A 23,353-nucleotide genomic window follows, 5' to 3' on the forward strand; every position below is an offset into this window, starting at 1 on the left:
GGAACCCTGAGGAATTTCACAGCCCAAATATTCCAGATCTTCATGTGATTCAGAATTGCTTTTCCAGGTCTGCACTGAGACACACCACAAGCCTACAGGCCTGCCTCCCAGAGAGGAAGGAGCACAAACCAAAGGGACAGGACATTGTAAAATAGGGGGTTTTCTCTCTTGTGAAGTTGGGAAAACCAGTAGCTGGGCAGCTCAGGGAGCTTATTCCATGTTAAGGTCTGTGCATGGGCCAAAAAGCCTTCAGCAAAGGAGGACCATGAAAGGAGCTGCAGCTGGGAGAGGAGTGGTGAAGCTCCCCAGGACTGTGTCTTTTGCAGCTGCAGACGCCTGCAAGGAGCCTTCAGGTGCCCCACTTTGCACATGGAGCAGAGAGTATCCTGGTCTTTCACAAGAAGGACATGGAGGGGCTGAAGCGTGTCCAGGGAAGGGCCCCGGAGCTGGGGAAGGGGCTGGAGCAGAAGGAGAAGGGGCTGGAGAACTTGTGAGGAGCAGCTGAGGGAGCTGGGGGTGCTAATCCTGGAGCAAAGGAGGCTGAGGGGAGACCTGCTGGCTCTGCAGCTGCTGAGAGGGGGTTGGAGCCAGGGGGGTCGGGCTCTGCTCCCCAGGAACAAGGGATGGGACAGGAGGGAACGGCCTCAAGTTGTGCCAGGGGAGGCTGAGGTTGGATCTGGGGAACAATTCCTGCCTGGCAAGGGTTGTCAGGGCCTGGTCCAGGCTGCCCAGGGCAGGGGGGGAGTCCCCATCCCTGGGAGGGTTTCCAAGCCCTGTAGATGTGGTGCTGAGGGACATGGGGCAGGGGTGGCCTTGGCAGTTCTGGGTTAACAGTTGGTTTTGATGATCTCAAAGGTCTTTCCAATCAAAACAATTCTATATTTCTATTGTTCTATAAGAGAAGTGGGGAACAAAAATCCACAGCCCTCTTGGTGGAAGTGCATTCCATACACTAGCACGATTAGGCAATAGGTGGAAGCATCATGATTTGTTCCATAAACCTAAGTGCAGGGATGATGGTAGGAAATGTTTTTGCTACAGGTCTGGATGAAAAACCACCTAACCTGTGAATAATCTCACACTTTCATCCCAGGAGATGCTAGGGATGCACCTCAAACGCATCTGTCACTGGACTTGATTGGGCTGGACTTCTAATGTGTCTGTAAGTACTTAAGTTTCACAAAAAAAATTAAAATAAAATAACAATAATAATAAAAAACCCCAAACTAACCAACCAACCAAACAAAAAAAAAAAACCCTCCCAAGAAACAATAAAAGAACTAAGATTAAAAATCCCAGTAAACTTAATAAAATAAAATCTGTGACAGGCATGCTTAGCAAATCAACTCGATGTGACAGCTTTGGTATGGCCTGAGAAGTGCTAAAACCAAATGCTTCCTTAGGACACCCATTACTTAATATGGATTTCTAGAATATGACGAGCAGATACATTTTAATTGGCTTTAGCATCCCAAATGGGTCATGGAGATATTCTTATCTGACTTTTGTGTATAATGCAAGTAGGTCCTCTGTAGTTGGGGATCACTACAGTTCCCTTTATAAGGGCTTGTTTTCAGTTGCTTATAAATTTTGCCAAGCTAAGTATCTGGGATGAAAATTCCCATGCTCTGTCTCTGCCTCAGGCTGATTATTATTATTTTTTTATGTTTCAGCTAAAAGGATTTAGTCACTTCAGGAAATAAGATTGAGGAAAAACATGTTTTGCCCCTGTTGGGGAAAAAAACAAAACAAAACAAAAAAACCCCAACAATAAAATAAAATAAAATAAAGCCTTACAAGGATTTTGCTGAGCAGCTCCTGTGCCTCTATTCTTCACAGCAATAGTTTGAAATTTGGAAGGTAGGGTCCCTGTTGTCCTTTTGCAGTTCCCATGAAAAACCACCCAGCTTTTTGCCTAGTCACAAGCCTTTGAAAAGTCTTACTTGCATATGCTCAGCACAGAGTTCCCAGATTTGGCAGCTGAACTGGCCAGGGACTCCTCTGAAGATGCTGTTTGCAATGGGCAAGCTCCAGCCCAGGGCTGACAAGGCTGAGCCAAACTTTTTTTGTTGGTTTGTTTTGTTTTTTGCAGCTGCTGCTCCCAGATGCTGCAGGCAATTGTGGCATCAGGCACAGGAACTAAGCACAGACAGTAGAACTCTGTCCTGGACTCCAAATGCAGGCAAAACAAGGGGAGAAGGGAAAAAAAAGAAAAAAAGAAAAAAAGAAGCATAATAGAAATAGAGAGGACAACTAGTCCTGGGAGGCAGATGGAACAGTGGACTGACAGGACACTGACTGTGCAAAAAGATCACAGCAAGGAGGTAGAGGAACACCAAGGAGGTGGGTTTGTATAAGTAAAGACCTGGCAAAGCAGGAAATTGGCTGCAGAGAGGTTGGGATGCAGAGCTGAAGGGCAGCTGACAGCCTGGATGCAGCAGCAACAAGAGGGTAGACACAGAGGGGAGGGAGAGGAAGAAAGCTTGGGGACCACAGGGGGATGTGACTTTCCAAATTACTTGAGAACGACCTCCTGGAAGGCTCATCCTCTCCCAGCAAAGACAAAACTGACTGACTGGGTCAGTGCTTCATTGCCCCTCAGCTGTGGTTCACTGAGGAGGCAACAATCTGCTACTCTCAGCTCCTTTGCCTCAATCCACCAGCCCATGTCTCTGAGCCCAAACTCTGCATCCCAAATTTCCACCTCTGCAACTGACCAGCAGCAAGAGAACACCACATGATAAAATCTCCCTTATTGTTCTTACTGTAGTAAAAGAAAACAAATTATGCACAGAAAACTACAATAAGAGAATATTTGAAGGGACAAGTTAAGGACACTCAGTTCAGTGAATGCCAGAATGGCTCAGGGGCAAAACAGGGGGTGGGGGATGACAGTGCTTATTGGTGCCACCCTGGTACAGCTTTTGTCTACATTGAGTAGAGTTTTGTGCTGCCCTTGAGGATCACTTCTGACTTTTCCCACCAGAATTCTCCACTGACCTGCAGCTATTATCTGGGAGTAGACAGAGCTGGTCCAAAGAGCCTGGGCTTTTGCAGCAGAACGTGAAATAATTTAATGTATAATGCAGTACAATGAGTAAATGAAGGGGAATGTAATACAGCCTGGATATGGGAAAGTCATGTAGTACACTGCTGTGGAGTGTATTATTGGCCATTATAAGGGTAGTGAATGAAATTAGGTGTTGGGATAAAAAAAACAACAACCAGGTATTTAAAGCAAAAACTAATAGCTATTTTGAAGGATATCAATCGGGAACTAGTGTCATTAAGGGAAAAAAAAAAAAAAAACTTTAACAGAGTTCCCAAGCTCTGAGGAAGGTTTTTGTGAGCATCTACAGGCAGGAGTCTCATCACAAGCAATGATCTTTTACCACCGAATCACTGGCAGTTGAGGTGGCTCTCTGATCCTTGCCAGTGGAAAGGCACAGCTCATGTGTTTTCTTACAGCCAAGGTTTACAGGTCACCTAACTTCCTAGCAGATGAAGAGCAAAGGTACCTCTAAGGGTCAGTCATATTTACTACCCTATGAGCCGTATTTTATCTCAACCTTCCTGATGGCAACTCTTATTTCAACCTGAGAGCCCAGCTGCATTATGCTGTTGTGATTTCTGTAAAGAAGGAGAGTTAACACAGACATAATGATTTTTTATGGAAAGATAGATGAGTGAGGTACACCACAAGGCAACTGAAAGCCTTGTTTCTATTATTTAATTCCTTCATGAGATGATGACTGGTAATGATTTGAAGAGATCACAAATCCCTTCATTATACTGTGTGCACGGATGTTTATAGTGCAGGATCTAAACTAGTAAAGGAGCTGAGTAACCCTGTGATGGGCTGAACATGCCTGTCCCAATGGGATGGGGATGCACAAGCCAGAGTTTTGCAAAACCAATGGTGCAAGAACAGAGTTGCAGTCACTGCAGGGGACAAACTGCCCTTGACGACACAACGTATGTAGGAGAACAAAGGTCTGAAATACAAAATGTTTGTACTTTGTCACGACCTGCTTTAGCACAAGCTTCAACTGGTCCATCCCTGTGTACAGTAGTGGGTAATGTTAATTAATTAAAATGTTGAACCACTTCATGCATTGCTGGAGGGAAGCACGTCTGGTCACTGAAAGCAGAATTATTCTGTAATCACACCACATGCCTCTACAAAATCATCCCTGAAGTTTGCTGCCATGGCATTAGTTACTTAGTTTTCAAGGTTTGCTTAAACAGAAGAGTGAAAAACAAAAATGAAGAAATGATAAAAAGACAAACCCAAACAGTGTAAAGAATCATAAATACAGCAATGGCAGTTTCATGGATAACTCTGTAGGAAAGAACACTGCATCTAAATTCTTGCTTTGTGTGATGCAGGATGCCACAGCGTACAGTGAGGTGCTCATTTTGGAACAACAGCCATGCACTGTTTCTTTTCCTTGCTTCAGCTGCTAGCACATACATTTCTGTGCTAACCTGAGAGTGCTCTTTGAGAGAGATAAAAAGGAAGGGCGACACAGCCACAGGCCACTCCGCAGCAAACAGAATCAATTACCCCCAAACAACAATTTAATTGATCAGTCTCAAATACAGAAAATCTGCTGACCCCAGTCAAGTCATAAAAGGCTTAGTTTCAAAAGCAGGTACCTAATACTCACACAAAACATGTAACAAGCCAGGCAAATTACAAAAGCATTAATCTGCCCAGAAAGGCAATCACCTGTACAAACATTCACATTCAGCAGCATATTTACACTTATACTGCTCATGCATCATGTTACCACTCAGATAACACAACACAGGCTGCACACTCTTACCCGTGTTTTATGGCCAATATCTTTAAAATATTACCAACTACTGCTCGCTGCTCTGTTTACTAGTGCCCTGTCACAACCCACCTCCTGGGCTTGGCAGTGACGGGTGCTGCTGTATGAACCCAGAGGGGGTATTTTTTGCTCACCACCTCTGCTCTGTGCAGTACAAATCTGCTAATGCAAGAATCTCAGTTCTTCGTGATGCTGAAGGGGTATAATGTTGCAGCATCTTGATTTATGCCTGCTGAGACACTTAACTCATACATCTATCTGTACCCCTTTCATTTCCTAAGACCCTAGGGAAGGAAGATGCTGCTTCTCCTACCACAGGCACACATGCCTGTGTCCAAACAGACAGGGCCCTGGTGTGCATCAGCCTCTCAAGCATTTGCTAAAAACTCCCCAATTACTGGGCAGATTTTCAGGACAAGAACTTTTCTATTCCCTTAGCCTTGAATGCAAATAGGGCCCAGACATTTCTCTCTTAAATAGCTACATCCCATATATTTATCCCTCTCAAGTGGGAAACTGAGCAGCTAATCCATTACAGGAAGGCCAAGGTGCAGAAGCCACAATCAGCTTGTTGAGCAACTGTCACTGGGCTTTACTGATCTTGCGTTTTGCATGTTCCTCCACTTCAAAATATCCTCCCTCACATTTGAAGTAATGTCATTAAGCATAGCAGATTACCTGGCAGGCTTCTCAGGTAACAGGTAATAATCTGTTTTCTTCAAAGGGCTCAAGACATGTTATGCTGATACAAAACTGATTTTTACTTTATGTGCACAAAATGTGTGAATAAGAGTGAGAAAAAAATCTCAAGCTGGAGATGTAAAACAAAAAAACAAAAACTAAAAACAAAACTAAAAGAGTTTGGCTTTTGACTCTTTAAAGAAATACTGGAAAAGTGTCTCATTTAATAAAATTGCCAACTTTGCAATCCATACATTCCCCCATATAGCCTTTTGAAATAAAATAAAGACACAACATTACAAAAGTGGAGACAAGAGTTCTGGCACTTTTTGCTAAGAGGAATGTTTGAGCTGTAAATGTGTAACAAGTTTTAACTACAAAATGATGGAAAACAGGCCATTTCACAAAGGTTCAGTGGCAGAGAAATACTCCACATCAGGTAGCAGTGCTTAGAACCACTGCTTTTTGCCTTCCTTTACATGTGACGTGGTTCAAAACTCGACAGTCATGGGGATCAAATGTCCAATGGATCCCTTGGGATTTATCTCCTTCACCTGTAAGCTTGAAATCATGGGGCATGGTACTGGATGATGTAGATATTCCCCTTCAGTCTCAACTGTTTTCATTTATGGCATTAAAAACAAAATCAGCAAAATTCTTAAACAGTTCTTCCATGTCCCAGCTCCTCTTAGGAGGAACAGGCCAAAGTCAATCTTGCTAAGCAATACCCCAACCAGAATCCCCATGGTTTTATAGATTTAAGTAGCTCAACATTATTTCAGTGTGCCACACTGTCACAAAGGGGCATTATAAGCGCTAAGGTTGTCACTCTGCTGAGCTATCAAAGGTTCCTTCATGTAGAAATGTATCAACATCCTTCATATAAAGCTAATCAAATTTGAAATTACTGACATGTCACCTTGAGGAGGAATTTGATTTATTATTTGCAAAGCAATCCAGAAAGCAGTGAGATGCACAGCTATAAGAATTACTGCTACCCTGACTTTGTGACGTTGGCTTTGTTGTTGTTGCTTTTGTGCCTTCAATAAAGAACGATAAAACAACAAAACTTTCCTCGTGCTGTTAAGTTGCACGAATGTGAAATGTGGCTCCTTAGAAGTTGTAACTCAGCTCAGACCTAAAACTGCACCTGAGATGTTTGCTATGAATAAATGACACATAGTGGAGAGCAGGCGTGCAGGCCTCTTCCCTCTCTGCCACAGTCCCACCCTTCACGGGGAAAGTTGCCAAAAGTCATTTTAGCTCCATGACCTCCCTCGCTTGTTTCTCCCCACTGGGTATCAGGGCCTGGCTCCAGTGGGACTGGATTTTAAATGTCATGCAAATAGCATGCAAATTTTTAAAATGTCACGCAGTTTAAGTGCATACATAATTTGTAGCATATTTACTCATTTGTGCTTATAACTCGCAATGACTGTGCACACAAACCAGGTGTGCAACTGTGTGTACATTCCTAATCCACCAGTGTAGGCTAAGCCCACCTGAAAATCTGCTTGCTTTTACCTCCACATCAGACACCTGACTTGGCTTTGCCTTTAATAGAAGACAATGCAGGATCCCACTCAAAAAAACCCAATCACACCCCTCGTTAATTGTGCTGCAATCTCCGTTCTATCTGTGCCATGCTTTAACACACAGCCAAGGACTAAGTCTTCTTGCAGTAAAGGTTTGTTTTTACCACTGGTGTTTGCTCCTTGATGCTGTGCACAGTTCTGCATGAATATGAATCCATGTCTGTGGCAAAATGTAAGTAAGAATTCTGCAGTTGAGATCAGCTGTCCTGGTAAGTAAATGACTATGCGTATAAACAAATCTGTTCACTACCTTCAAATATTTTTATTTGTCATGTAATTATATCTCATATATATCCTCACAGATGTATAAAATACATTCTTAGGAAAATTGCCACAGAATGTTGTTGCTTATATTAAGTAAATGTTATATTTGTGTACTGTGCTGTATACTTACATACAGGAAGCATATTTGTATACACATGGAACTGCCAAGTATTTCACTTCTGTTACTACACAGACAGGTTGATATTGCTGCAAAAACCCCACATCCCTCTCCTAACTCTCCTGCATGTTTTTGAGTCAGGGTTACCAAAGTACCTTTCAGAAAATGTGTTTTCTTACTGATAAGGCTGCATCACACTAGAACTAAGGATCCTATACAGCCAGGTAGGCTTGCAGGTAAGAACATAGCTTATACCAATGCAATTAAATCAAGACTCATTCAAACCACAACCCTCACTGCTGTCATTAGCCAATATCTCAGGGTGCCAAACAATCCACCTGAATTCTTGCCTGCCTATAACCTGCCATTTCCTCATGGTGGATCATTTCGGATATTACCAACTAATTTTTTTGGACTAAGTTACTGCACCTCTCCTTTCACAGATGCCAAGAGCAAGTTAGGATGCATGGCATTCCTTCTTGTGTTTCATCCCCAGCCCCCACAGCAGGGACCAGAGGGTGCTGGGGTGGACTGATAAAATGAACTGTGTGCAGAAGAAGGCAAAAAGAGACTGAGGAGAACTGGCTCTTCACCATCTTCCAAATTTCTTTTCTAATCCCCAGTGTGGGCTTTGCTAATCCAGAAAAAGAGACAAAAACTGCACTTAGGGGTGGCTTTGAAGACACTTGCTTCAAACTGCATCGGTAAGATCAAGAGGAAACTTAGATTCTGAAACCGTCGGAATGTTAAAAATGGAATTTAAATAACTAAAAGAGTAACAAGGGATGTGAGGTGAATTTCAAAATATTAGCATTAACAACTTTCTTTTTTTAGACAGGTTCTCTCTGGCAAATAAAGCCTTTGAGTGATTTCAATAGCATCAATATTATACACAAAAATGTGGTGCAATTAATAACAAAAAAAAGAAAGAAAATAATTCTCATGGGAGATATAAAACCCACGTGCAACAAGTTACACGCTCACTCTCCTAGCCCAGTCTGAGACATTTAATTTCATGTTTTTAAAATATATTAAAAGGCTGGTTCAAACCTTCCCCCCCCACCCCCATTCCCCAGAGCCTTTTAAGAGGCATTCATAACACCGTTAAAGTGGAAAGCAATATGTTAGCACAGATGACTTTGTCTACTGGTTATTGAGGGGGTGGATTAGCCCCTGATGCCTAAACTGAAGCTGACCCAATAGATCAAACCCTCGGTGTCTAGAATTTTCCTTCCATAACCTTAATTTCCTCCCTGATTTGTGATCTGCCTTCTTAAACAAAGAAGGTTGTACTTAACAACTTTACTTTTGTGTGGGTAACTGTTGATCTGAAAATGGCACATAAAATGCATTTACATCAGCACTGCTAATAGGCCCATAATGATTCTTTATTATGTTTCAGTGAAAGGCAACTGAGTGACAGGTAACTGATTTTGTAGATCAAATAACTTTCTGCCACCCCCACACAGCTCCCAGCTGCTGCACACTTTACATGCCAATACAAATACAGTTGTAAAGTAGACAAATATATTATAACTACATTATTAAATGAGACACAACACAGGGTGTTGGAGGAATTTGTGAGCTGTTCGGTGCCACAACTGGGAGTTATGAGCATGTGAAACCGAACCCTAAAGGGGTTCCAGTGCAGAACTGGCACTGCCCTGCCTCTGCCACTTCTTTATCTAAGATCTTAGCAGTGACTGTGCTCAGATAACACCTGGTATTCCAAGCAAACTGCTTCAGTATTAAAGGCAGGTGTGCAGAACTCCTGGCACTGTGGGCTGGCGGCAGTGGCGCAGGGAGAGCCTCCTCCTGCCTGCTGGGTTTCATGTTTGTGTGCCACACTGCGAGTAAATAACAACAAGACATCAGAGCACTGTCTGATAATCTGTGACAACAACCCTAACCCTGTCATCGAGGCCATGGGAGAAACCAGCAAGTACTCAGCCCTGACCCACGGAGCCTTTTATCTGCATGTGTACTCTCCATGGAGCCAGCAAATAAAGGGCAACGGGTGATTTACACATGAATCAACCTTCTCAGCAGAGCAGGCACCAGAGACATCCCTTTGCTCTGCCACGGAGAGGAAAAGCATCCAGGTCTGAGCTTGTCTCCCCAGAAATCAGGCCAGGCTAAGAGTGATGCAGCGGGTCGGCACAGAGACGCTCTTCTGGACGCTTGATAAAAAATGGCATCCGCAAAGGAGCAGATGAATATTGAGCTTGAAAGAGGACTGACAGCAGCAGTGAGCCTCTGTCCTATTCAGAGCAGGTAATGTCATACAAACCGAGGCGGAGATACAATCCTGATAGAAGATTATACAAGATACCTGAGCGAGTGCTGTAAGGAATTCATCCTACATTTTAATAAGGTGCAGATCTCGCGGTGCCTCAGGTCTCACTCCCACTTGCGTGCAGCCGCCTTTTGAAAAGGTAAACAAGGTCATTGTGTGCTTATGAGAGGCTGGGCATGACTGTGCATCGGCCAGCACTGGCAAAATAAACTTTATTCATGAGGAAAATTAGCCTAAAGATTTCACCAGCTGAAACCCAGCTGTACAGATGCTGCGGTGCTTGCTTACAGCCCCTGCCTCGCTACCAAGGGAAACTTTCATCAGTCTCTTCCCTACGGCTCAGAAAGGTGAAGGAGGGCAGAGCACTGCTCTGTTGGACAGCCAAGAGGTTGGAGGCATTCCTGTGGTTTAAAGCCAGCTCAAGCACCATACTGCTATAAAACAAGGGCAGATGTTTTACTGCTGGATGGAGCATTTTTTAAACATCTCTTTGAAAAAAGTAACTTTTCACGCATTGCAACGTCTACTCTGCTGCTGGTCTTCTTTGCAGTCTTAAAATGGGAAGCATGAAGCAAAGTGAAAAGCCTTAATTACATGTCAGAAGCCAGGTCACCCAGCAGTGCACAGGTTTCTTTCTCTGCATCAGCAGATATGGCCTCTCTGCTGCCACTCACCCCAAGAAGCCCAAAAAAGGCTTTTCTTGAGGCAGTGACTCTTGCTTGCAACTGATGAAGTATTTCAGAGAGATGCATTTTCCTTTCCTGGGCCTTTTTCCACCCCACCACTGATCCTGCTTTCCTAAGCCCCATCCATCATTCTCTTGTCCCCACTTCTGCCACTTGAGCTAACATTTGCTCAGAAGGGCGAGGACAGATTAGAAAGGTGAGGGTGAAAGTGCCATCACTGTCCATCCTCCAGGCAGCTCTTAATAACTGTAGGCACTGAACAAACACATAATAAAGCACAACTACTAAAAAAAAAAAAAAAAAAAAAAAAAAAAGAAAAAAAAAAAACAAAACATAAAAAAAAAAAAAAAAAAAAAAAAAAAAAGGAAAAGAATAAAGCAAATTAAACCAGACTAGTGTGACTGATGCAATTTTTTTTTTTGCCTTCTCTGAGCTGAAATATAAAATAAAACCTTAAGTTTCCCTTCTTTATACCCGTGGTGAATTTCCTACTCTTTAAAATTACACCTGGGTTTTATCCAGGTTATAATTTGTTTCATCTCCTCAAAAACACATGCATTAGTGAAAACACACATCTTTCCTTTCTAAAATGCACAAGAATAAAGATACGGTTAAAGAAATTAATTCTACATTTCCAAAAGAATTCTGTGAGAGTGACAGCCGTGTACCTGATAGACAAAACAGACAGACTGAATGGGATTGTTTCAGTATTTACATTGCAATACAAAGCTTTAAAACTTAAGAAAAAAAATATTAAAAAATACAGGTGGGTAACACATTCATTTAAATTTAACAGCAATACAGTTAATATCAGATCTCATTTTATTAGTGTGGTGCATTTTCTGTGCGTAGGGTTTGACTAGATGCCAGTGATTTTTGAACTATGTAGTGAAGCCAATTAGCTCCAAGAAATAAACTGATACTTCTCTCTAGTGTCATACTAACTGCTACAGTATGAATTATGCTGCTGATAAAGATGTTGCTATGAGCCAAAACATAACTACAAAGACTTAATCAACTTGCAGCATTTACATAATCATAATAAGAAATGCAGCTTGGAAAGAGCTGCATTTCTGTTGCTAAATGTATGTCCATGATGGACATTGAAAACAAAGGTAAAAATCCAATGAAAACCACATTTTTTCTTTTCATTGACATGAGGTCCCATGCTCTGTATTTTCTGGCACTGACACTTGGCTGATGTTGGCTGCTGCTGTTCTGTTAATCCCCTGTAATGTTCCTAAATCCATTCTCACCTGTTTTGTTAAAGCCAGTGCTGCTGTCCAGGGTCACTAACCAGACCATGGCCACCACATTATCTTTTGCTCTGCTCATGCCAACGAACCCCTGTCCTGAAGATACTCCTGAAAGTTACTTAGAAGGCCTTCTTTTTCTATTTTACAGCTTGACCACTCACTCTTTGCATCCTTTGCCAGCTCCACTTTCTTGGTCATGTCTAAGGTGAGGAGATTGTTTTCACTTTCAGAGCCCAGGGGCTTCATCTATGCTGATTAATTAAACATGACCAGGAACATTTCTGGGCACAGCATCCATCTGGCCCCAAATGGCCCGTGCCTGTCCTCCCTGAACTAAGCTCTACCCAACCCCAAAACCCAGAAACCAAAACCATGTCATCACCCTTGGGAGCAGCCTCAGGGAAACACTGGTTCCAGAATGGTGCCCAGAGAACACCCCTTGGCATGGGCAAAGGTGCATCAGCAGCTGCACGAGCAGCACAAAAGCACAGGCAGCTGCATCCCAGTGCTCTGCACCATTCTCAGGCACTTTAAGTTACTAACATGATGTATGTGACCATCCTGCCTCCTGCCTGACCAACCCATCTCATTCAAACTCCAACCAGCCCATTACATAGTCCTCCAAGGACTTGTGCAACCTTTTTCATAAGCTTCTCCAGAACTACTTGATTAACTTCCTTCAAGTTCTTCAGTAAAGCTCTCCCTTGCTAAAATGCCTGCCAAGAATCAGAACAACCAGGTTTCTGGTCCTTTTGACAGCTTCTGTCACACCATACAACAGGGCTTTGTGCCCAGGACTTCTTTCTCATTTTTTAGATTTAAAAATTTGGGGGGGAGGTGAAAAGGGGGGACGTTGAGGAGCCTTGGACAGTGCCTATAGCTGCCTGCCTCTTAACTCTGACTGCCAAGCTCTCTCTCATGAAGCAGAACTTGCATCCATCTGGCTTTGCTCTCACCACAGCTCAGGTGAGTCCCCTGTAGGGCTTTGCCATTCCCAGGAAGATCTCGCCATGCAAAAACTGATGCTGGGCTGAGAGAGCAGGGCTGGCTGTCATGTCATGCAGAATTAGTGTGGAAGGGAGATGATGAAGTGAGGTCACATCTAAGCACGTGAGGCTGGAAAAAGCAGCCTCACAGGACACATGCTTGGAACAGTTTTCAGGGAAGCACTTCTACTGCCAAAAGTGTTAAGAGGGCCAACGGGGACAAACTTATTGCAAGGGTGTGTAGTGACAGAACAAGGAGTGATGGTTTTAAGATAAAAGAGAGGAGATTCAGACTAGAATACAAGGAAAAACAAGCTACTATGAGGATGGTGAGACCCAGGCCCAGGTTGCCCAGAGAAGCTGTGGCTGCCCCATCCCTGGCAGTGTTGAAGGGCAGGTTGGATGGGGCTTGGAGCAGCCTGGAATGGTGGGAGGGATCCCTGCCCATGCAGGGGTGGGACAGGTGGATGATCTTTAAGGTCCCTTCCAACCCAAAGCATTCTGTGATTCTATGACCATACCAAGGGTAAGTCAGACTCAGTGCATGTGCTTCTGCCAAAGTAGACAGGCATCACTGAGCTCTGCATAGCACCAAATGGTTTCCCTTAGCAGGGGCAGCTGCTAACTGCTGGAAAATCATGGTCTCAGGTTTCCACCATCAACGTATCACTGTTGATGGTAGAAACATGTTTTAGTGGCTTACACCCTCTGACAGACCTGCCAATAAATCACTTTTGCAGGCACCCACAGAAGCAAAGGACTTGTCACCAGCAAAGATGGGCAACTGAAAACAGAAGGGAAGTTGACACTTCTCAACCAGGAAAAATAAAATACTGACTGTCCCTCCTGGCATTCATATCTATAGAGGTCAAAGCCAGTGCAAGGTTTCCATTGCCCCTCTCCCAGTACACATCCATATGGGTTCATCTTTTCATCTTTTCTGTGTTCTTCCTTTGCCTTCACTTGTCTTGACTAGTTAAAGGGAAGCTTGTATCTTGCCTTTTCTCCTGCAGGAAGGCAGAACCTGCCTCAGAGACACCAGGTCCCCAGTGAGATGATACAGGTCCCTCATATTTCTGCTTAACACACCAAGACACCTCTTCTGCAAACCTGACTTGACTGATGCTTACCTCTGACTTCTGAGCACAGCAGTGTCTCAGCTCATTCTACAAGTTCCTTCGTTAACTATATTAACTCTCTTTTGTAGCTAGAAGATGGCCAACCTTTCCCACAAAGTCCAGCAAAGCAAGTATCTCCTTCAGTTATTCTGAGCTGCCTTCTGAGCCTGAAAAAAACTGGTCATATAACTGAGAAATTAATTTGTGGTAGTAAATTGCCTAAACCATCTAAATTTTAAAGCAATCTCTCCTACTTTTGGCTGACAATTGGAAAACCAGAAGGAAAAAGGATGGGACCAGGGAGAAAGAATAAGGCAGAATGTATTAATAACCCAAGGAATGTTGTGTCCACTGGAAGGAATAACTTGAGGGGGGATTTGGGTCAATAAACTGTTTGCAGGAGACCTTCAGCGCAACTGCACTGACAAATTTGCTGATAAAGACTTCTGATGTTTCTTTGATTTAATTCCGTCGATAATTTTATTTCTTCACTCACCTTTTCTACCCTGTCTTTCCAGCTGAACTGAGCCTGAGGGCAGTAATGCATGTACATACATATATATATACACACACAAAAGATGAATATAAATAACATATATTAAAATACAGAAATATATATGATTATATATAACTTCTTCCCCAAAGATGGCATGAAAGGACCACCATTATTTCTACAGTGTAAGGTGTCCCCATACCACTGCAGCTATCACCTGCTCAGGGTCACTTCTGCAGAGACCCTCCCTCCATCTGATGAACCAAAGTGCTGAGCCCCTTCCTCACACAGGGCTCCTACATACTGAATTCCTGCTTCCATTTATAAGACGTAGTGGAGCTGAAAACATACAAGGGCACCAACCACAGCTGGTGGCTGTCCTGAGAGAGAAGGCTGCAGAAATGGTGAATGCAAACACTGTGCTGGAGAAAATATGTATTTTTGCACATCAGGAATAACATGGACATCATGTAGAAACACTTGCAGATGTGCCAAGTCAGATAACTTTCTCTTCTTAATAAGGATTACCTATCTATTTGAAGAACTTGTCGCAGGCTAGGTATCTAAATGAATTACTTGGAACTTTATTTTGATTCATGGAATTTGATTTAAGTGCATTTTCCTGTCACTCAGGTAAGAATTTTTATTCATCTGTGACCTGCCATCAAGAATAAACATGAAATAAGAATTTGCTGAACTTCTACCCATTGAAAGTGTTCAAATGTGCCTTTCTCAAATGCATAATTTCTCTCCACTACACACACAGCAGATAAATATGCAAAACAAAAACATTTAACTGTTAATAACATACAGCAGGAGAACATGATTTAAACCTCAATGTTAAATATTGTTTTAAGGAAGATAACGCTATTTTTAGGACAAAAGCAGCCAGAGGTTTAGTTAAGATTAGTTTAAAGTGCAAAATATTTGCATTTAATTTGATTTAATTGTTAGCTGAAAACATCTCATTAAAAAAAATAAAAATCTCTGTTTGTAAGAGTCACTGTAAAAATGTTAATTTCTTTTCCTGTATCAGGGTGCACTCCAGGCTTCAAATAAAATTTCAGACATAAATTGCACTTTGTTCATTATTCTTTGCAACTTTTCTTTTTAATACAGAGTATGTTTTATTAAAATGAAATTTATATTTTAGGAGCAGAGAGATTTGAAATAACAGCATTTAAGGGGCTGCTTAGACAGTATTACTCATTTGACACTGAAGGTTTTGTTTTGGTACACAGAATACAAAACCATTTCCTCAAGATATTTTGTGTTCAGCATAAAATATTAAAAATGTCTCATTTCCAAGAGATCTGATGGGAGTTCATGACAGATGTGTTATATCTTTTTTTTTTTTTCTTCTTTTTAAACTTTTTTTGCAGCATTATTGCGTCTAATTAGCCCTGATGATTTACCCGTGACAGCATGAACTTCTTGAGAGAAAAGAAAAAAGTGGAGCAGTGTCTTTGGAGCCAAGAACAAACACATTTTTTTGGGGAGATGGGAGGTGGTTGGATAACAAATGCCCACAAGTAGCCCTGGGAGTTTTCACTTATTCATGCACCGCCATACGATCCATCTTCTTGCCTTCAGCGCTACAAAACCAGCCTTGGTGCAACGTGCTCTCCAGGAGCTGGCTCAGCAATCGTGTTGCTGCTCCTTATCTGTGCCTGAGGACTCCTCACAGAGGACCAACTGCTCTGGATGAGCTGGAGGTGATGCTAAAAGCCTCCGCAGATGAGGGGAGGCAATGCTGAGCATCCCTCTCGTGTGCCCCCTGCTCTGGGACACCAGCTCGAGACGACGGGAGGCTCCAGCAACTGAAATGTGAACTGTCCCTAAAAAAAAATGTTTATTTTTGCAGGCAGGGCTTCTCCCCTTCTTTGGGCCCCCTGTAAAAATACCTTGTCAGACGTTTCTCAGAAGACAGGGAGGTTATCAGAGGAGGCTCATTGCTGTGGACAGAGCCTACCGCGGTGGCCAGGTAGAGGCTGGGTGGACAGAGGCCGGCTGGGGAATGCAGAAATGATTTGCATTGAAGACGGGGAAATCACACAAAGTTAAGGTTTTTAAAAGTTTCAATTAAACCATCGGCAGTGTATTTTTTTTTTTTCACCTGACTGTAGCCCCCATATGGCAAGGTCAGCCCTTTCAGTGAACAAACAGCTCGGTCGCCTCCAGTGTAGCTGTTATCTGCCTCAACAAGGGGAGACATTTGGCACAGCCTAAAGCTGGGGCATGAACCCTGGCTAAGCTTAAGACATTTATCTGACAGCATCAGCTGACACTCCACAAACACATTTGCTCTCCATGACCCCAGAGCATTCGTGATTAATCAAAAATGTATCTTGGATCTTGAGAACAAGCTACAAGCAGGCACACAAAAAAGAATATGCTCTCGATCTCTCTTATCGACTCCAGAGGTATATTGAATTTAGAAATAGCAAATAGAATAAAATGATCAATATGTTCTCACTTGTCCATGGAAGAGCAAACTTCATCCCTCCAGCAACAAGCATTGATCATGTAAATGTTTTGGAGCTGCTTTCAAGTAAAGAAAGCAAAAGCACTGGGATTTTTGGGGAGGGGTGTTGGGATGGAAAAGTTGCCAGTGCGTGTTGTTTGGGAAGCGTGCGAAGAGAGCCGTGGAGTGCAGCAATGCACCTGAACCACCTCCACCAGTTTGGGAAACACTGTGCCAAGTGATCTTAATAAAACATTATAGAGGGGGACTTTAAAACTTAATGAAGGCACATAATCTGCTTCAGAGAAAACTCCCTGCCTTAATTTAAATGAGACACAGTTATAACATATCCCCTATGCACTGTTTACAATTTATAATTTATGTCTCAGTTCAAATACACTACTTTCTGCAGTCATCTGCTAAGTGATATGATTAGCATTTGAATATTGTAATATTCTGCTTCTCGATACTCAGAGTAATATGATGCAGTGCATTTGTGTTTTAATACTTTTTTCTTTTTTTTTTTTTTTTTAATTCACTAATAAGCATACCAAGCTCTAATTAGCTGCGAAGAAAGAAATCATGCGCCCCACCCAGTCTAATTTGAAAATGGTTATGTCTCTGTAAAAACTCTCCACCATTTCACTTATTAAATCCCACTCTCTTCTGGTTACCTACTGCTCAGGCTACAAGTCGTTTGTGCTCATACAGCACCATCACTCCACCACAGCAAAGCTACTGTATGTGCTCCAGTCCCTGTTGGCACAGCAAACAAACTTTCATTGCATGTGCTCTCTATAAAATGGTGGTACTAATTAGAAGATATAAACTCACGCTGAGACATGATATGAATTGGCTTTATGCATCTACTAAGCTCACAGCAGTATTAGATTTATACTGTTGATGCCCTCAACTAATATTCAACTGGAAACTTACAATTTTTTAAATCTGCAGGAAAAAAAAAAAAGGCAAGAAGAGTGATGGTGCCTCATTAATGCAATTCACAGAACCTCAGTAATCCACACTCCACTAATCTCCACATTCATAAGCAGTGCACAAGAAAAAAAAAAAGTCTCTTTTTTCATCATGGACTGAGAAGAGGGACAGTGCAGTGGGGCCACGAGAGGCAAAGCCCATCACCCTGTAGCCTGGAGGTGGTTATTAGCACCTAGTGAATACCACACCACCTGCACTTGATACTGTTAAAAACACAGTGCTAAGTTTACTTTAATTAAAAAAAAAAAAAAAAGAAGAAGGAAAAAAAAAGAAAGAAAGAAAGGAGGGAGGGACTTACTCCTCCACAAGGACTAGAAGTTACTCGAGCACCCCACCTTCAACCTGACGTAAGACTTTGCACACATGTGGGTTCATGATGACCCTGCTCAAATTCCTGCAACATGAGCTGTGGGCACTCGACATCACAGCTGTGTGTTTTGACATCCGTGGTGAAAATGAGCAGAAAATCTGGCTGTTCCATATCAAGAAGTATTTTTACTAGTGCTAATGCGCCTTAAATACCTTGTTCCACAGATGAGTGGCCTGGCACCTGCTGCATGAGAAATAGCCAATTACTGCTCAGTGTCTCTAATTTTCTGATTCAATTAGCATGCTTCAGAGCTTTCCAGTTTAATTGCAAACTACTTCACAGTTAGCTCTCTGATTAATCATTGCCCATCTGCAAGCCATCGCAAAACTTGGTGGAACAAATCTGTGTACTTTGGAATGCTGGGAGCTTAGCAAATCAAACTTGTTTTGGTATATAAAGCTTTAATTTTGTTTGCCCTTTTCAGCTGCACTTGTAAGAAGCTCTGTACTGATTAAACAGGAAGTCCAGACAATAATATGCTACATTATGCATATAATTACTGTAAATACAGGCGAGACTGTAGAAACATTGCTTCAGGTTAGGTGCTAACATGTATGGAGTAGGGGGTCAAGAAAACACATTTGCAATCAATTTCTCCCCCATTATGACAGAAAGGAGGAACTGGGGAGGGGGGAAGAGGTATGAGATGGTGATGCAGTTCCAGCAACTGTGACTCCAAGTATTTCTGTGACACTGCAGTGTTATGCAATTGCCCCATAATATTTCTCATTTCCTTTTTGAAGGGAGCTTTTAACTTTCAAAAACTTAAATCAGTTCAAAAAGTTGTACCCTATTGATTAAATACCCTACCTGTCCTTTTTCCATACATCTTGGCTTAAAGCAGAACAGTGACTGTTGGGCAGCATCATGAGATTGCCCAGATGTTGTGGAGCTGCTACTTTTTCTGTATTTTATTCCACTAAAAATAGTAATTTCCACTAAACTGACATGGCTTCCCTATTTACCCAGGTGCACATAAACTACCTGTTTGGAAGTCTTGATTACAAAATTAACAGCATCTCACACAGCAGGAAATTAGCAATTATATCCACAATTCCGTATTTTGCATATACAAAAGTATAAACATAACTACAGCTTACAGATTTGGAAAAACTGCTTAAATTTCCTGCAAAATTTCAGCATGCATTAAGTGCATTTACGTGAGGCACCAGTCCTGCAGGAAGACAGACATCCCTGATTTGTTAAATCCAGTATGATGCCATGGTGCCCAGTGGCATCATGCTTCAAGTACATTACTGACCTGGGGCCACGGTGAACATTTTAGGTTTCCAAACCTCATTACTTAACACAAAATAGGTTGGTGCAGAGCTTTATAATGAATTTACAGGTTTCACAACACCTTTTTTCTAGACCAGGTGAGATATAAATGTCACCTTCCAAGCTCTGCAGCATCTCCATGAGGAACAACACAGACATTGCAAAGTCTTTGATGCTGTGACACAGTAGCACCTCTTCAGTATTTGTCTGCATGTAGACACATATGCAGTACACTTGAGTAGAGACTTAGTTTTCTGTAATATACAAGTCAGACTACAGTTTCAAGACACTTATTTCAAACCATGCTGAGGGATATGCTTCTGCTCTGGGAAAAAGAAACATGGCTCTGCTTGTCCATGAAAATAAAGTAGTTTTATGAATGGCATCTGGGTTTTTTATTTCGTGTTTCTAAAGTCACTGCAGCCTGTGTTATCTTTGCAACTGACCCACTAGGTTATTAAAACAACCTGATCCATTATGACCAGTTCTGCATATGATCACAGAATGCAGAAAACAAAGGCAAAAAAATAAATAAATGTGGGAACCTGTGTTTTGGGCTGTGTGGCCAGGATACCCCGCTACTCAGGGATGCAGGGCTTTGCTGTTCCCAGAAAGGTGTGAAATGCTGGGACACAGCTGTAAATCGGGCACCTCAGGGGTTGCCTGAGTTACAGCCCATCCCAGAAAGCTTTGCTGGGGTGTGAAACCCCAACCTGCAGAACCCGCAGCCCTGGTGCTCAGCCCCTGCCTCTTGTTACCAGCTTTTCCCAGAAAAACAGATGACCCTCCCAGAGCAGCTATTTGGGTTGTATGCTCTGAAACATCAGCTTAAAAAATATTTACTGTGCCTTGGACTCTAAGCATTGAAAAACTCAACAACCCCAAAACAACTATTACAAAAAACCCCATTGCTTTCACATCACAGAGGGAGATTTATGAAAATAGCTTCACTTCTGTTGAGACAATGAACTTGCAGCAGGTGCCAGTGTTAGGACACGACACTGCAATGGCCAGTGTCTCCCAAGCCTTGCAGGGCTGTCTCTGTCCCAGTGGTGTCACTACCCAGAGGGTGGAGAGCAAAACTGTGAACACATGGGAAAAAATCCCAACACTACAAACATGCTGGGACTGTCTATGAGAAAAAGATCTCTGTGTCTGTAGGGTTCTGCTACAAATTGCATCATCTCAAGTCATGGTTGGTTTCTATACCCAGCCCTGAACCTGCTACAAGACCTTCTCTGCACTTACTGCTCTGTCTTTGACTTCACACTTCATTCATGAAGGTGACACTGGCCCAGGTTGGCCAGGGAAGCTGTGGCTGCCCCATCCCTGGCAGTGTTGAAGGGCAGGTTGGATGGGGCTTGGAGCAGCCTGGGCTGGTGGGAGGTGTCCCTGCCCATGCAGGGGGTTGGGTCTAGATGACCTTTAAGGTCCTTTCTAACCCAAAACATTCTATGATTCTATGACTCTCAACTACCATGAATATTTTATTCACCTTTGCTCTGGCTCTTTTAAACTTTTCCTGTGGTACCATGTAAGGTTTAGGTGAAGGTTGCTTTTTTTTTTTTTTTAATACAACCTCTAAAAGTTCATGAAAATTGGTCCTATTTTTTTTTTTTTACAGCTTTTGGAAAAACATGCAGCATTGCTGCATTTCTTGGTTGGTTTATTTTGTTTTCTTGAGGAAATATACTAAAGCTCAAGCTTTCACATTTCTCTCTGGTTTGAACTAAAAAGAGTTAGAAAATCTGCACAAACAAGCGGTGGGAATGGTCACACACTACTATTTATAGTTCCTTTAAAAATATTTTTCTTTTCCTCATTAAGAAAATATTAAATTTAAAATACTACAAATGGAAGAGGACTTGATGCCCCTTTTCACTACCCTTCCCTGCAGAAATTTGGTCTCTGCTTCTGATGGAGAAGAAAGGTAAAATATTACTGTGTATTAGTGACTTTAAAAAATTGAAGTAAAATCACTCTTCCTCAGAGAAGAGGAAGAGTGTTTTTTACAAATCAAGACTTTATCTTCCTTTGATTATTTGTTTTTAGGAAACATTCCTAATCTTTCTACTGGGTCCTTTCAAAATGACAGAATGGAGACAAGCATTGGCATGTCTGGAATACAGAGCTGCAAAATAAGGAAAGCCTTATTCTGAAATGTTGGTTTGGTATCAACTTAAAAAATCCAAGGAAACCTGTGAAAAAGGACCTGAAAGGTGAAATCCATTCCAGACAAGGCCAAATAAAAAGAGAGATATTCCAAAGTTGGTGCCTGGCGCTCCTGCCCGCTCCTGGGCTGCCACCAACAGCCCACGCCTCTCTCTGCCCTCAATAAGAGGCTCCAGCAATTTGGAGGATGTTAATTATTCAGAAACTATGTGACTTGAAGAGTAACTACAGAGGTACCTTGCCAACGACGAGATGCCTATTAACAACTTTACTGAGAAATTTTAGACTTCATTAGTAGTTATTCCCAAAAGGTGCGGGTCCATTGAGACTCCGGCGGGATACAGCAACCTGCCTGTTGTCAGACATCTGTAGTTAAACTCAGGCACCAATTACTGATCCTATCTCTACCAGGTTTCTGCTGAGCTCCACACGTGGCATATTTTCTTACATTTTGACCCAAGCAGAGCACTGGAACCTAGTCCACTTCGCTCCTTGTCAGGTATGAGCAAAGTAAGAAATCAGGGGGGGAAAAAAAGTATAAATGGAAGATGTCTACAGATGACTTTTTTACAATACAATATAAACACAGTATCTCTTCACTACACTATCACAGGCACTCAATTACCATTGCTGTGTTAGTACATACTTGTTAAATATTTATACAGCTCAGGTGAAAATGTATTTCACTCGACAGCTTGCCTGCTGCAGAACCCACTTCCAGCAGCAACACTCGAGCTACTGGTCCCCAGCGTAGAGCGAAACAGGCTCAGAGCATTTTGAAAGCAGGAACCAAAAGGCAACTCTCTGCTTAGGGTGTTTCATTTTATCTCTGAATAAAAATTATTATTCCAGCCAGTAACGCTTTGCCCTACCTGTGCTAAACTCACCTATTCCCTGGCTGGGAACACAGTGAATATTCCGCAATGGAGAGCTGATTTATTTCATCAGGTATCACAGAGAGGCATGACTCCCATGTGCAAGAAGAAGAATCTCTCAAAAAGAGAAGAATTATGCTAGGTAAGCAAAATGACAGTACACGCAGAATAATGGGATGAATAAGGAGAACAGAAGCCAAGCAGGACAGCAGGGTGGCACGGGTGAGGACATTCAGTCCAGGACATGTGTGAATCTTCAGGGTGCTCACTGCTGGTAGTATTGCCCCCACCCACCAAAGCAGAACAAATGGACAAAAAAAGACCCAACCAAAACACCCTGCATTTGTCCAGAACTGCCACAATACTGAATATACCTGTTTATGCATTTGTATATAGTATTTTACTGTATTTTAATTCCTTTTAATAGCTACAGAGCCTTTAAACTTATTTCAAACATTTACTTCAAACCAACCCTCTTCCATTAATATCAACATAAACTCAATATATTAAAATAAACTTCAAAATCAGCTGTTGTGCATTTCCCAGAGGTGGCTTAATACATCCATCCATATATGTATGTAGATGCTTATGAATATCCTGCTGCTTTGAAAACGACCTGCTATGTTATTTCACCACAATTTGCATTGTTATAATAGGTTATTGACTGATTTTAGGTTTAAGGGACTAAGGTAGTATTCGGTAATGACTCTGTGCTACAAGTTTATTGCAAGTGCCCAAGGTTCATTCACCCCAAGCAATTCAGTCAATAACCAATTTTTATACTTCTATCTCCTTCAAAATTCCAAACCAATAATCCCTGGCTTTTTTTTTTTTTTTTTTTTTTTTTTTATTTTTTTCAGTTTCAGA

The 23,353-nt window shown here is 42.1% G+C and overlaps 1 protein-coding gene across 2 annotated transcripts in view; it reads right to left on the reverse strand.

Annotated features, from left to right (window-relative positions):
* FAM172A (family with sequence similarity 172, member A) overlaps positions 1-23,353 on the reverse strand; it is a 251,007-nt gene that overhangs the window by 20,687 nt on the left and 206,967 nt on the right. The window lies entirely within an intron of this gene.

The sequence above is a fragment of the Chaetura pelagica genome, unplaced genomic scaffold (assembly GCF_000747805.2).
Source record: "Chaetura pelagica isolate M959 unplaced genomic scaffold, ChaPel_1.0 scaffold423, whole genome shotgun sequence".
Taxonomy (NCBI): Eukaryota; Metazoa; Chordata; class Aves; order Apodiformes; family Apodidae; genus Chaetura; species Chaetura pelagica.